This window comes from Cervus elaphus, chromosome 32 (assembly GCF_910594005.1).
Source record: "Cervus elaphus chromosome 32, mCerEla1.1, whole genome shotgun sequence".
Lineage (NCBI taxonomy): Eukaryota > Metazoa > Chordata > Mammalia > Artiodactyla > Cervidae > Cervus > Cervus elaphus.
Genome location: NC_057846.1, coordinates 16979216 through 16991266, shown reverse-complemented (window position 1 = coordinate 16991266; position 12051 = coordinate 16979216). Strand labels below are relative to the sequence as shown.

Here is a 12051-nt window from a genome sequence, read left to right as displayed (position 1 = left end):
ATTTGGATTCACGCCGTGTTTCAAAAACACATCCCCAGGACCTCTTACCATCTATCCAGCCCTAACCGGCAGCCAGAACCCAGCTCTCCAAGCAGACATACACATTGACCAGACTCTGCATGATTAAAATCTCTGGGGCCACATACTTGGACAAGCTATCTTGTCTTTGTCCGGTGGGACACCTGAAGGAGACCTGGAGGCAGAGGATGACTGTAATCCAAGTTGGAGATCATAAAAGCATGAATTAAAGTTTCACTGCCCATCTGTGACATTATATTTAAACTCACTCTATTTCTAAACTGATTACATATGGGTTTTCCCCAACAGACCAAATGTAATTCAGGAAGAACAGCCATCAATTAACGTTCATGCCTGGCACACAGATAAGAGAACGGTGATCATTTTCGCTTTGTAACAGGAAGAGATGAAAATCTGCAGGCACTGAGGTTCAGGAGTTTTCGTCTGTATCTTTCTCATATTATCTGAATAATATTTCAGGATGTCTGAGGACCCCAAAGCTCGGCCTCCAACATCCTATGAGATTGACGCAGGTGTTCAATAGGGAAAATATTCTCTAATAGCTTGGTCAACTTCACCACTGTTCTTATTCTTTTCTTGGTTCATAATATCTATTTATTCCTGAAAAGCTCAGGCACAGATTGAGTCACATTGCCGTAAAAAAAAAAGAGAAAGAAAAGATTGGCCAACTTCTGTCCCTGTACCAGGAGGGGTTACAGCAGAACTTAATAGGAACACGACTGGATCAGGGGCAGACAGGCTGATAAAAGACAGTCTGATCCTCCATAGGCAGAGGCTTCTAAGCCCCACGTGGCCCAGAAGGATATCAAAGTTTCCAGGCTGGATTTGGGAAATCCAGTTAACGTTACCTTTTAGCCTGAACACATGGTTTGAATACAATAGATGCTTTTCATTTTTGTGTTACAAAGTCGTATGGTATTTTGGGATTTGACTCAACTACTCAGAAAATTTACATTTTTCCCATAAAAGTAAACCGATAGGCACTTTTTGTTTTCAATACAGCTTTGCTTTTCTAAAATTGATTAAACATATCATTTCCTAAATGATGCTGCATCAGTAATGGTTCTTTCCTCTTTTTTTATTACCACAAAACCTTTCTAATTTTATCATCATCCCAGAGCAAAAGAAGTTACTATTTCATAAAGGCACAAGCTATCTTGGTGATTACAGATTGAGCCTTGGAGAATTCTATGTACAAAAAGATTATTTTATGATACTATAAAAATAAATTCACTAATGACGGATAATGAGTGGGATATAATGGTGATATCTAAAAGTCTTTGCTCCAAAGTTTTTGCTCTTCTGGCTTCCTTATCAGAAATCCTCAAATTAAATTTGTGTATATGTATTATTTTTATGTTTCTGTTTTATGAACTCAAATCTTATTTATGAAGCTTTCGAGACATATAAATCTAGTCTAATTCAACCTAGGTACGGTTTGTCATTATATGAATAAATCTAATGTTTTTTTTTTCCAAAATCCCTAATTTTTTAATTGGAATATAGCTGCTTTACAATGCTGTTAGTTTCTGCTGCAGGGCAGTGAGTCACCTATATATGTACCTACATCGTCTCTTTTTAGATTTCCTTCCCATTGAGGTCACCACAGAACATTGCGTGCAGCTCCCTGTTCTATACAGTAGGCTCTCACTGGACGCATGCTCAGTCATGTTCAACTCCTTGCGACCCCATGGGCTGTTGCCCCCCAGACTCGACTCCTCTGTCCATGGAATTTTCCAGGCAAGAATATTGGAGTGGGTTGCTATTTCCTACTCCAAGGTTCTTGTTAGTTATCCATTTTATACATAGTGGTGCAACACAGGAGACCTGGGTTCGACTCCTGGGCTGGGAAGATGCCCTGGAGGAGGGCATGGAAATTCACTCCAGTATTCTTGCCTGGAGAATCCTCATGGACAGAGGAGCCTGACGGGCCACAGTCCATGGGGTCACAGAGTCAGACACCACAGCACGGCACAGTATATATATGCCAACTAACCCATGACCAGAAAACGGGAATTATAATCAATGACCAAACTGGGCGAGTGATAAGAAGCCTTAGAGACGGAAGCTTTGCTCCTTCTGAAAAGGGACATTTCCTTCTAACCACCCAGATGAAGGCCTGGATTCCCCACGTTCCTGTTCTTTTCCTAAGACACTGACATCAGTGGCAGCACCACTGTGACACACGCTGGCTTCCAGAACGTCTCCCCACCCAGGAAACTCCAACAGGTCTATGGAGAGTGTGCAGGCCACCACACTTTAAGTACTGACGCCTAATGGAGCTTGGGTGTATTTCATGTGAGAATTGCTGTGAAATTTTATTTTAGTGCTTGACGTTCATGCCACATTGAATCTGAACAGATTTTAAACAACAAAATACACCATGTGAACTTTATTTCAGGCTGTCTGCAATGCCGTCTTACTTTAACTTGGGGATTTACTCCCTTTACTCCCCTTTATAATTTTTTCTTTGATAAAATGCATCATTTTCTAAAAAACATCTCATATTTGCTGCTTTTGTGGACTTAGTCCTGTCATTCTTTCTACTTAAATTGCTCATCCTCAATCTTTACCCATCACAAGTCTTCCAAGACCCATTCATCTGCTAACTCCCCAATCATTACCCCACACAGACTGAAATTTCCTTCCACTCTGGATTCTTAGAGCATCTGGGGCCACACTTGCAGCATGTTTTATTTCCTGTATATACTTAAAGAGTTATTCTCCAGCTATTTATAGTAGGTGTGGTGGGAGGAAGATGAGGGGAGAAGGCATATTTTCTCATCACCAGTAGGCCTTCAACACACACCTACTATATAAAATAGTTTCCTGGCAATTAAGAGCAAGTCTTGATGTTTATATATTTTTCTTACCAAATGCCATTTATTAACAATTGAAAATTTTTTCAGGAAAAATTCTGATAGTGACATTTCTTTTATGAATTTATTGTAAGCACAAAAGTGGTGTACTGCCTTTAAAATCACTATTAAACATCTAAAGTTCTGTTAAAACTCTATGAGTACCAGAAACTACTGGCCAAATATGAAAATAAAAGGAAAATATAAAAGGAAAAATAAAAGGAAAAAGAAGAGGAGGAAGTAGACAGAGTAGGACACCAAACGGAATCTACAACATCACAGGAAATGATGCCTGAGTCTGCTGCTCCCAGCAAGCAGTGAATACTACCACGGTATCGAAGTAACTGATGTTGGCAAAATGAAAGGCAAACCAGTGGAAAGAACATTCACACTAAAATGAATGGACTGACTCTCAGTGTTACTCATAAATGGTTTCGTAACTTACAAGCCACCACGACGCACCTATACCCTCCACCAAATACCAAACATGGCAGGTTTAAGCAAAAAAAAAATTCAGTCATACAAAATTGCATGAGGCAGGAGCCAGGTCAGACAGACAGAGTGAGCTGGATGGCTGATGCTGTCCAGAGAAGTCCTGCAGAAGGGAATGGATGTGAATTCTTCAAGATAACAGCTAAGTCAAATGTCAGCCTACTCATAGCTTTCTTTCTGAGACATACCTATTTCTGCTGATACTCAGCTGTGCTGTGCAGACATGAATAATGAGTAGATTTTTCAGGTGGATTATTTGCCCTATTAGAATATCCCTATTTAGGATTAATCCAAGATGATTTTCACTTATAAATTTTGCCATTTTGTGATTTCAAACACTTCAAGCGTGTGGTTGCATGGAATAATCATAAAGGGTTTTGTGCTGCACTTAGTCACTCAGTCATGTCTGACTCTTTGTGACCCCACGGACTGTAGCCCACCAGGCTCCTCTGTCCATGGGGATTCTTCAGGCAAGAGTACTGGAGTGGGTTGCCCTGCCCTTCTGCAGGGGATCTTCCTGACCCAGGAATCGAACGGGGATCTCCTGCATTGCAGGTGGATTTTTTACCAGCTGAACTACCAGGGAAGCTCATAAAGGGCTTTACCTTAGTGCAAATTAAAACCAGACTTTTTATAGACTAGTATTTTGATTTCCTCTCCATTTATAGTTGGGTTTTCTTTCTTTTAATTTTCCACTCCCCAAACCCACACCCAGCAGTACCAAGGCTGGAAATTCTCCTCTATGTCAATAAAGAAATTTTATTTGGACATTTGTGAATCTATATCTTCAAGTTTAGCTACTTGGCTGAGAAAGCTAGTTCTCGGTTCCCTTCCCCATTGCTCAAACTCATAAGGCTCCCAGCTGCACTCTCGGGTAGCTGCCTTATTCTTCTTCAGTTGGGATAAACTTCTACATAATAAGACCAAAAAGATCTAACAAAGAAACAGAGTTGTCCAATTAGATGTTATCAAAGTCCACTTAGGAGGAAGAGAGTATACCTGGTGACCTAATTCTCAAGAGATCAACTGGCAGAAAAACATGTTTTCTGCTAAATACAACCACTTGTAAAATCTTATATGTTAGCTTTTCAGATGTGTTAAATTAGCCTCTGTAGAATTTAGTAGCTAAAAAAACATATAAATCAATCTCTCACTTTAGGCTCTGTATATCACCCATTATTCTGCTCCATTTTATGATTATAAAAATTGGGGTTAGGTATCAATGGCAGTAAAGTCTTGCATTTTACAGATCCTTCCAGGACAAAGTAGACCATGACTATAAATACTTATTTACAGAACACAGTTCCTACAGGGAGTTTTGCCCAAGTTCCTAAGTACACACTAAATAAATTTTACACTAAACCTCTGGGGTCAAAAGTAAGGAAAGAAACAGTATTTATTGAGTTGTTACAGGAGCTGGCCTGGAACTTGGGTGCACCATGTATGTTTCAGCACTTGATTCACTCTGTCCAGAAGGACGAGGTCATGGTCATTGTACAGACATTCAGCCATCGATTTTCCCAGGTCATCCAGTGACACCGCTGAGCCCGACGGCTCCAAAGTCTCCATGCTTTTCTCCACAAAACACTCTTCTATTCATGAAAGTGGAGGATGAAAAAATACAAGCTTTAGGAAGAAAAGGGCAAGAACAGGTTTTCTCTGCAACACGCATTTTGACTTAACAGCCCACGTATCTTCCCGGACCTGAATCAAATACCTCCTCCTCCATCCTCTCCCCTTTCTGTGAGTCACTAACCAGAACTGACCTGTCCCTCCTCACACTCTGCAAATACGCTTTCATCTGACAAACTGTTACTGTACCAAACTGTGACTGTACAAACTCCCTTCTTAGAGTCACCTCTTTTTATACTGGCTTCTCTAGTTTAATGGTCAGAATGTCAACTGATAAGAATCCAGGGGAGTCCCCTGGCCAGAGCTCGGTGGGAGTGAGAGCCCAGAATCCTTGGTAATGTGTCTGCACATTCTAACTACTCTCTCCCTTCAAAGGGAAAAAGAAAAATGGAACTTGGAAGAGTTTGATCAAAATACTAAGAATAATAATTTGACAAATCTCATAGATACTTATGTTTCTGTGCTTCTAAATTTGTCCCAGAGTTCATCTTATCTACATATGCAAACTGTCAGATAGCTCTATGGAGCCAGAGAATGCAGGAAGCCTGGGGTCCACACCCCGGGGAGAGTCCGGGGTGCTAGAAGGGTCAGGAACCAAGGCACAGAGAGCCTGGGCTGACGGGGCTGAGACAGCGCTGCAGTTTCTCTGTGACCAGGGCCAGGTGCGAAGCGGGCATTTCGGACGAGGATCAGAAGTGAGCTGAATAGGGAAGCCCCCGCAGGGTGACGACAGCTCTTCTCTGCAGACAAGGGTGTGAGCAAAGACCCAGGGCCGGATCTGTGGTTCTAGCACCCCTCCAAAGCCCTGTTATTCTCTAAGTTCCCAGAAAATACACTTCACCCTTGGGTACAAGGCGGGAGGAATTTCTGGTTTGATTGAATGTGTCTGCTCAGGAAAAGGACTGGCTCAAAGTATGTATCACTTCTGTTGAACAGAAAAACAAAAACCCGCGTTACATTCAGTCCTCAGAAAGAGTTATTATTTTTATTGCTGATTTAGTGTCAACAGAGACACTTTACAGAAAGGAAAGAAAAGTCGAATAATTTGCTAAAGTCACGCATTAAATAACTGACAACGTTAGGACTTGACTCAGGCAGAGTCACTATTTACTATTAGCATCACTAATAATATAAACTACTTAACTGTCATCTCTTGCAAGTAATTCATAGTGCTATTCACCAAACATTGACAATAAATTCCTAGTTCATAAAACTTAAAAAAAAAAAGAAAGAAATGTCATGGAAACACTAGAAAAATTGGCTGATGAGGTCCATTTCCCCCTAAATAAATTAATCTAATTAGAAGCATGTTATATGTCATGCAGCATTCACTAGAGAACAGCCAATAAAAACGCATATTATTGATATATTTAGTAGTATTTTACAATAACTACAATCCATCAGTTTTACTTTTTTAATGAATAGAAAAAGGAAGTGTTAGTAATATGCCAATCTTTATTACAGCCTCTCAACCCATTCATGTAAGACAGTATTTAAAGATATGGTTTTATTTTCTTCCAGGACAAGAAAGTAATGTTCTTTAACTAAAGCTCTGTTTTTCAGATTAAGATAATTTAGCTCTTTCTCGTCACTGACCAACTCTCTTTTAGAAAGCAACAGAACAAGTAAGATCCAGAGATCTCAATCTTATATATCTTTTAACTCTCACGTCCCAGGTTCTCTTCCCTAAACTTTCCATAGTTAATGATGCACAAGAATCCTATTCCTTCAGTTCAGGCGTTCAGTCATGTCTGACTCTTTGCGACCCAATGGACTGCAGCACGCCAGGCCTTCCTGTCCATCACCACCTCCTGAAGCTTGATCAAAGTTATGTCCATCAAGTCCATGATGCCATCCAACCATCTCATCCTCTGTCGTCCCCTTCTCCTCCTGCCCTCAATCTTTCCCAGCATCAGGGTCTTTTCCAATGAGCCAGCTCTTCGCATCAGGTGGCCAAAGTACTGAAGTTTCAGCTTCAACGTCAGTCCTTCCAATGATCCTATTCCTTACACAAACTAAAGTATAAATACGCAAGAATCTCAGTGAAAGCCAGCTGGTTGAGCTGTGGATTTGGTCACTTATGTGACTCATAGGCTCCATATTGAGTGGGGTGGATACCCCATCTCACTAACTATGCCCCAGCTCTCTCATACAGGGCCTTGATTTTCTGATGAACACAGGGACTAAAGTTCTCCTAGGAGAGAAGAAAAGAGAGCAAGGAGGAGGAAGCCAGCTAATAAAAAACCAGCTATAAGCTAATGAAAACTATTATATAAAAGGAATATTGGAGGTTGGCAAAACACATTTTAAAAACTATTCAATCATCACAAAATAAAACAAAGAGAAAATATATTAAGCTCTTAAATATGTAGGCTTTTTCCTAAATGGTGTGATAGTCATAATTAAATGAAGCAAATTAATAAATTGAATATAAACATTTTATGTGTTATTTGAATGATTGTAGTGGAGAAAAATGATTATTATAATGGGTAAAATGAGAACTCTGTTGGTATTATGAAAAAGAGGCCTCACATTTTTAAAGAGTTATATGTTCTTTTTTCTGTTTTAACACTTAGCAAATGTTCGCCACGTGTGAGGTTCTTTGCAGGGTTTTATGATAATACTAATCCTTAAGGAGATCACAGTCTTGCTTAATAAGCATTTTTCCCCCCCAGAATAATACCAATAAGACTTTAGTTTTAGAATTAACTAACAAAATATCAAAAAGGTAACCTGGTTGCCCCAAATTCTTTTGTTCATAACTCCATAAAGGATTTAAGCTTACTGTCTTTATATTTCCCCCAATAATCCTCTGCAATGACCTTCTTTTGAAAGCATGCTATTCTACTTCAGTTTCTACTTCATAACTTTTCCCCAAAATAAACAAATATTATCTGAATTTAAAGTGTGTTGATGGACATAAGCGGTGGCATTAACCTTGGTTAACTGAGTTAGGGAAATTAAGTTGGGTGCATTTCTCAACTTTATACCTTTCTGTTGTTTGATGTGATATCATGTGTATATATTACTTTTGTGATTTTTTTTAAAGGTATCTAATGGAGGAAAAATAAAGAGAATCTATTGAGGCAGGCACCACCAACCTTAACACCTTTCAGATGTACTCAAAATCACCACACCAAATATGGACTCTGGTGACCTCCACGGTCAGCTGCCTTGCCACTGGCTTTGACAATGGAAAAACAGTATGAGTTTTGAAAATAGTGAGCTCCCTGCAGCTTGCAGCATAAATTTTGTTACTCCACACCTTCAACATGATGGACAGTCTCCGGTTTGTCTGAGCTAGTACTTAGTGATTGCTCACTATGTACAGAAATTGTTCTAAGAACTTTATATGCATGACCTCATTCCATGTGGAGTTTCTATGCATGATACATGGTCAAGGTGGTCTGTTTTTGTCGTTGTTTCCCTTTCTCGATCATTTTCCTGTTCACTGTTCATATGTCATATGTTCATATGTCACTGAATTCACATTTTGTGTCTCAGAATCATTCTTGGCCAAAGAAAGATGTTGCCAACATATGTTCAGTACATCTCTGTTTTTTTCTCACCACTTTCAATTAAAAAAAAAAAATTGTTCCCACTTTCTTTGTCATCATAACTATGCTCTTGTGGTGGAGGTGGTGGTTTAGTCGAATAGTCGTGCCTGACTCTTTGTGACACCACGGATTGCAGCCCACCAGGTTCCTCTGTCCATGGAATTTTCCAGAGGAAAATACTGGAGTGGGTTGCCATTTCCTCCTCCAGGGGATTTTCCTGACCCAGGGATCAAACCTGCATCTTCTGCATTGTAGGCAAGTTCTTCATCAGTGAGCCACCAGGGAAGCCTGGTCTATGCCCTTACTGGCACCTAATTTACTGTATTAAATCCCCTTCCACTTAAAATAGACAGATTGGGTTCTCTTCACCAATCCAAAAGAAAAGCTCTCCTCTCTCTCTGCTTTTTATTCTTTTTTCATCTTGGTTTTAGAGTTTCTCCAAGTTCCTCTCAGCTCTCTCAGTCTCCCAGTATATTCTATCTCAGCCTTAGAAAAACAATGTAAAATACAGAGTGGTCAAATAACAAGTACAAACTTCAGGCTTCTCCTGACAAGCCACACATCCGAAGGCTCTCATTCACATTCTGACTTGGGACAGAGACTGGAAGCGTCTGCCTTGGAGCCAGGACGCAGCCAACATGAGACTCTTTGTGAGCGACCAGAATCCCAGACTGGGCTGCTGATCCCCTGCTGATCCCAGGGGCTGCAGATGCGCAGAAGCTTCCGTCCCCTGTCTGTAGATGCATCCCACTGCATCAGGGAGGGGACTGTTTCATCAAAGGGTGAAAAGGGGGCACATGAATAAAGACAAAGCGTGGTGACACCTTCAGCACAAGAGCAGGGCTTCCCACCCGTAGCATCTCCTAAGAGGAGAGGTGGATCCCACGCCTACAACAGAGAAGAACGGAGCCAAGACTCCCAATCTGGGAGCATCTAACTCACTGCAGAGTCCAGCCAGATAGTCTGTACGTCAGGAAGGAAGTGGAATATAAAAGCCAAGCAACACAGTCAAGCAAATATGAGCAACGATCTCCTTGACTATTTCCAGAAGGAAAGGCTAAGGCTGTAAATAGAACAACAGCATAAGTCTTCTGAATAAAGAATTCCACAAGCTACCATTGCCTAGTTGTAGCAACTCTTGATCCCAGAATCCTGATTAATTCTTTTCTTCACTCAAAATGGAGGAACTGGAGAATTACTACCAGGCATAATATATACTAAGGCTTCCCAGGTGGCTCAGTGGTAAAAGACTCTGCCTGCAAATGCAACCCACTCAGGACACTTTGGACAGTATTCTTTTCCAAAAAATCCCATGGACAGAGGAGGCTGGCGGGCTACAGTCCATGGGGTTACAAAGGGTCAGACACAATTAAGCATGCACGCATAATATATACCAGACTTAAGAGATTTTAGTAAATAAGACAGAGTGGCCCTCTTCCTGGAGCCTATCTTCTCATGAGGAACATCAGTCATAAACAGGAAAGGAAGAAAACAGCAATTTCCCATAAACGCTGAAAACACACAGGGTAAAGAAATGGGGGTGGTTAAGTAGGTTTGTCAAGGAAAACGTTTTTGTAAAGTTAACATGTGAACAGAAATGGAAATCTGTGGAAGAACGGGAAATCTGTGGAAGAACAGATTAGCTGAAGATCTGAGGGAAGAGCAATCCATGCTTGGGGACAGAAATGAGTTGAGAATGTTTAATGGAGATGGACTTGAGGAAAGAAAATCAAGGATGAATTCTAGGTTTCTAGTCTGAGCAGCTGGAGAAAGGTGGTGTCACAGAGTCGGGTTTCAGGGTCTTCTAAATGTTGAGCTAGATTAATTCTGAGTCTGAGACCAAAAAACAACAACAACAAATGTTTCTACCTCATTATGCTCCCAGTGCAATTCCTGAGTTTATGGAGACATAATTCACACTGTGTTTGCTTCCTCTGCCAGCAGATAAAGATCCTGAGACCCAGAACAGAGCTGGGGCCTCTCTCAGTGATCAGGGCTGTTGTATGACAAAGATTTGCACACTTCTTAGGTTTTTTATTGCAGGGAAGGGCTGGAATTTGCTGCAAGTTATGTCAGGGAGATTCTGAACTGTTTGTATTACATTTTTTGGAGCAGAGTATTCGGGCTGAGCTGGAAGCTTTGTGATTTTTTTTTTTTTTTAATAATCTCTGTCAATGGCATAATACTGATAGTCCTCTTGAGTAAGTCTCATTGGAGACCAACTCATGGGCCATCTCTACAACTTGGTTTTGCTTTCTTGGTAAGATGGAGACTTTATTGCGGAGATAAAGTAACATATCAGATGAATGAGGAAATCGAATTCCTACACAAAGAGACTTGAAGTGGATGATTTTCTAATGCTAGTTAATCTCCCTTCAGGCAGATGTTTGTACTGAGACAGCTACTTCTTTGGCACGCCTTGCTTAAGGGCAATAAAGTCACACTACAGAAATAAGCACTGAAGTCTACCCAAGAACATATATCAACATATAGGTTCCATACTGGGCACAATGCAATCAGTCAATGCTACAGTGGGTAAATACATTGTTAACAGTATGTTATACACCAGTGACAAAGAAAGAACCCTGGTTCTATGCAATGATGTAAATAAATGTCAAACACATAGTGTTGGGGAAAAAACAAGCTAGACATAAAAAATATAAACTATATGGTTTCATTTATACAAAGTTCGAGAACAGGCAAACTATTCTACAGTGATAAAGGTCACATTAGGGCTTATTTTTGGAATGGGATGGAAAATAGCTAAGTACAGCTGTTGGAAAAGTTCTGAATCTTGCTCTATGGGTGGTGGTGCTGTGGAAATATTTCTGTATGTAAAAATCCATCAAGTTATTTAACTAATATTTGTGCACTTACACATATACATGCAAGATATACTTAAATATCTTTACCAGAAATAGCTGTAGATACGGATAGAGTGCACCTTATATAACTCAATAAGAGTAAATAAACTGGAAATAATTATAATGGTCATGAGGCACCAAGTTCTTATTAGAAGAGAAGCTACTTATAAAGCCAGGACCAGGAAGTTCTGGCTCCATGTACATTTTCCTGATAATATCTCATCATAGACATTATGAACCAAATCCAAATGCCTACACAGTAATCTTCAGCCCCAGGAGTTATACTCAAGCTATTTAATTTTGATGCATCAGCAGTCATTAATCAGAATGGATACCTGGAATATTCAGAAGGGACAGCAGCTATTATGAGAGAACTGCCTGCCCCAAGCATCTACTCTGCCTTTCATGAAGATGACAAAAGGACCCACTGAAAAAGACGGAGCTCATCCCCAGAAATGCAAACTATCTATAATCAGTAATATGCAGTTTTACATAACAAACCACAAAGCTTGTACAGTGGGTTCGCTTACATGTAGGCTGACTCCACAATACGAAATCTTGGCCACTCTGCTGTGCTTCTGACGCATCATGACACCAGGAATAAGAATC

The 12051-nt window shown here is 40.3% G+C and overlaps 1 long non-coding RNA gene across 4 annotated transcripts in view; it reads right to left on the bottom strand.

The window, feature by feature from the left end:
• The window catches only part of LOC122687924, a 137970-nt gene that overhangs the window by 105042 nt on the left and 20877 nt on the right, over positions 1 to 12051 (bottom strand). The window contains exon 5 of one of the 4 annotated variants that reach the window (XR_006339267.1): positions 6931 to 7215. The exons of the other annotated variants lie outside the window; for them this stretch is intronic. This is a non-coding gene — a long non-coding RNA (uncharacterized LOC122687924). Of the gene's footprint in view, positions 1 to 6930; positions 7216 to 12051 lie in introns of those variants that run through there. 4 annotated transcript variants of the gene reach the window in all.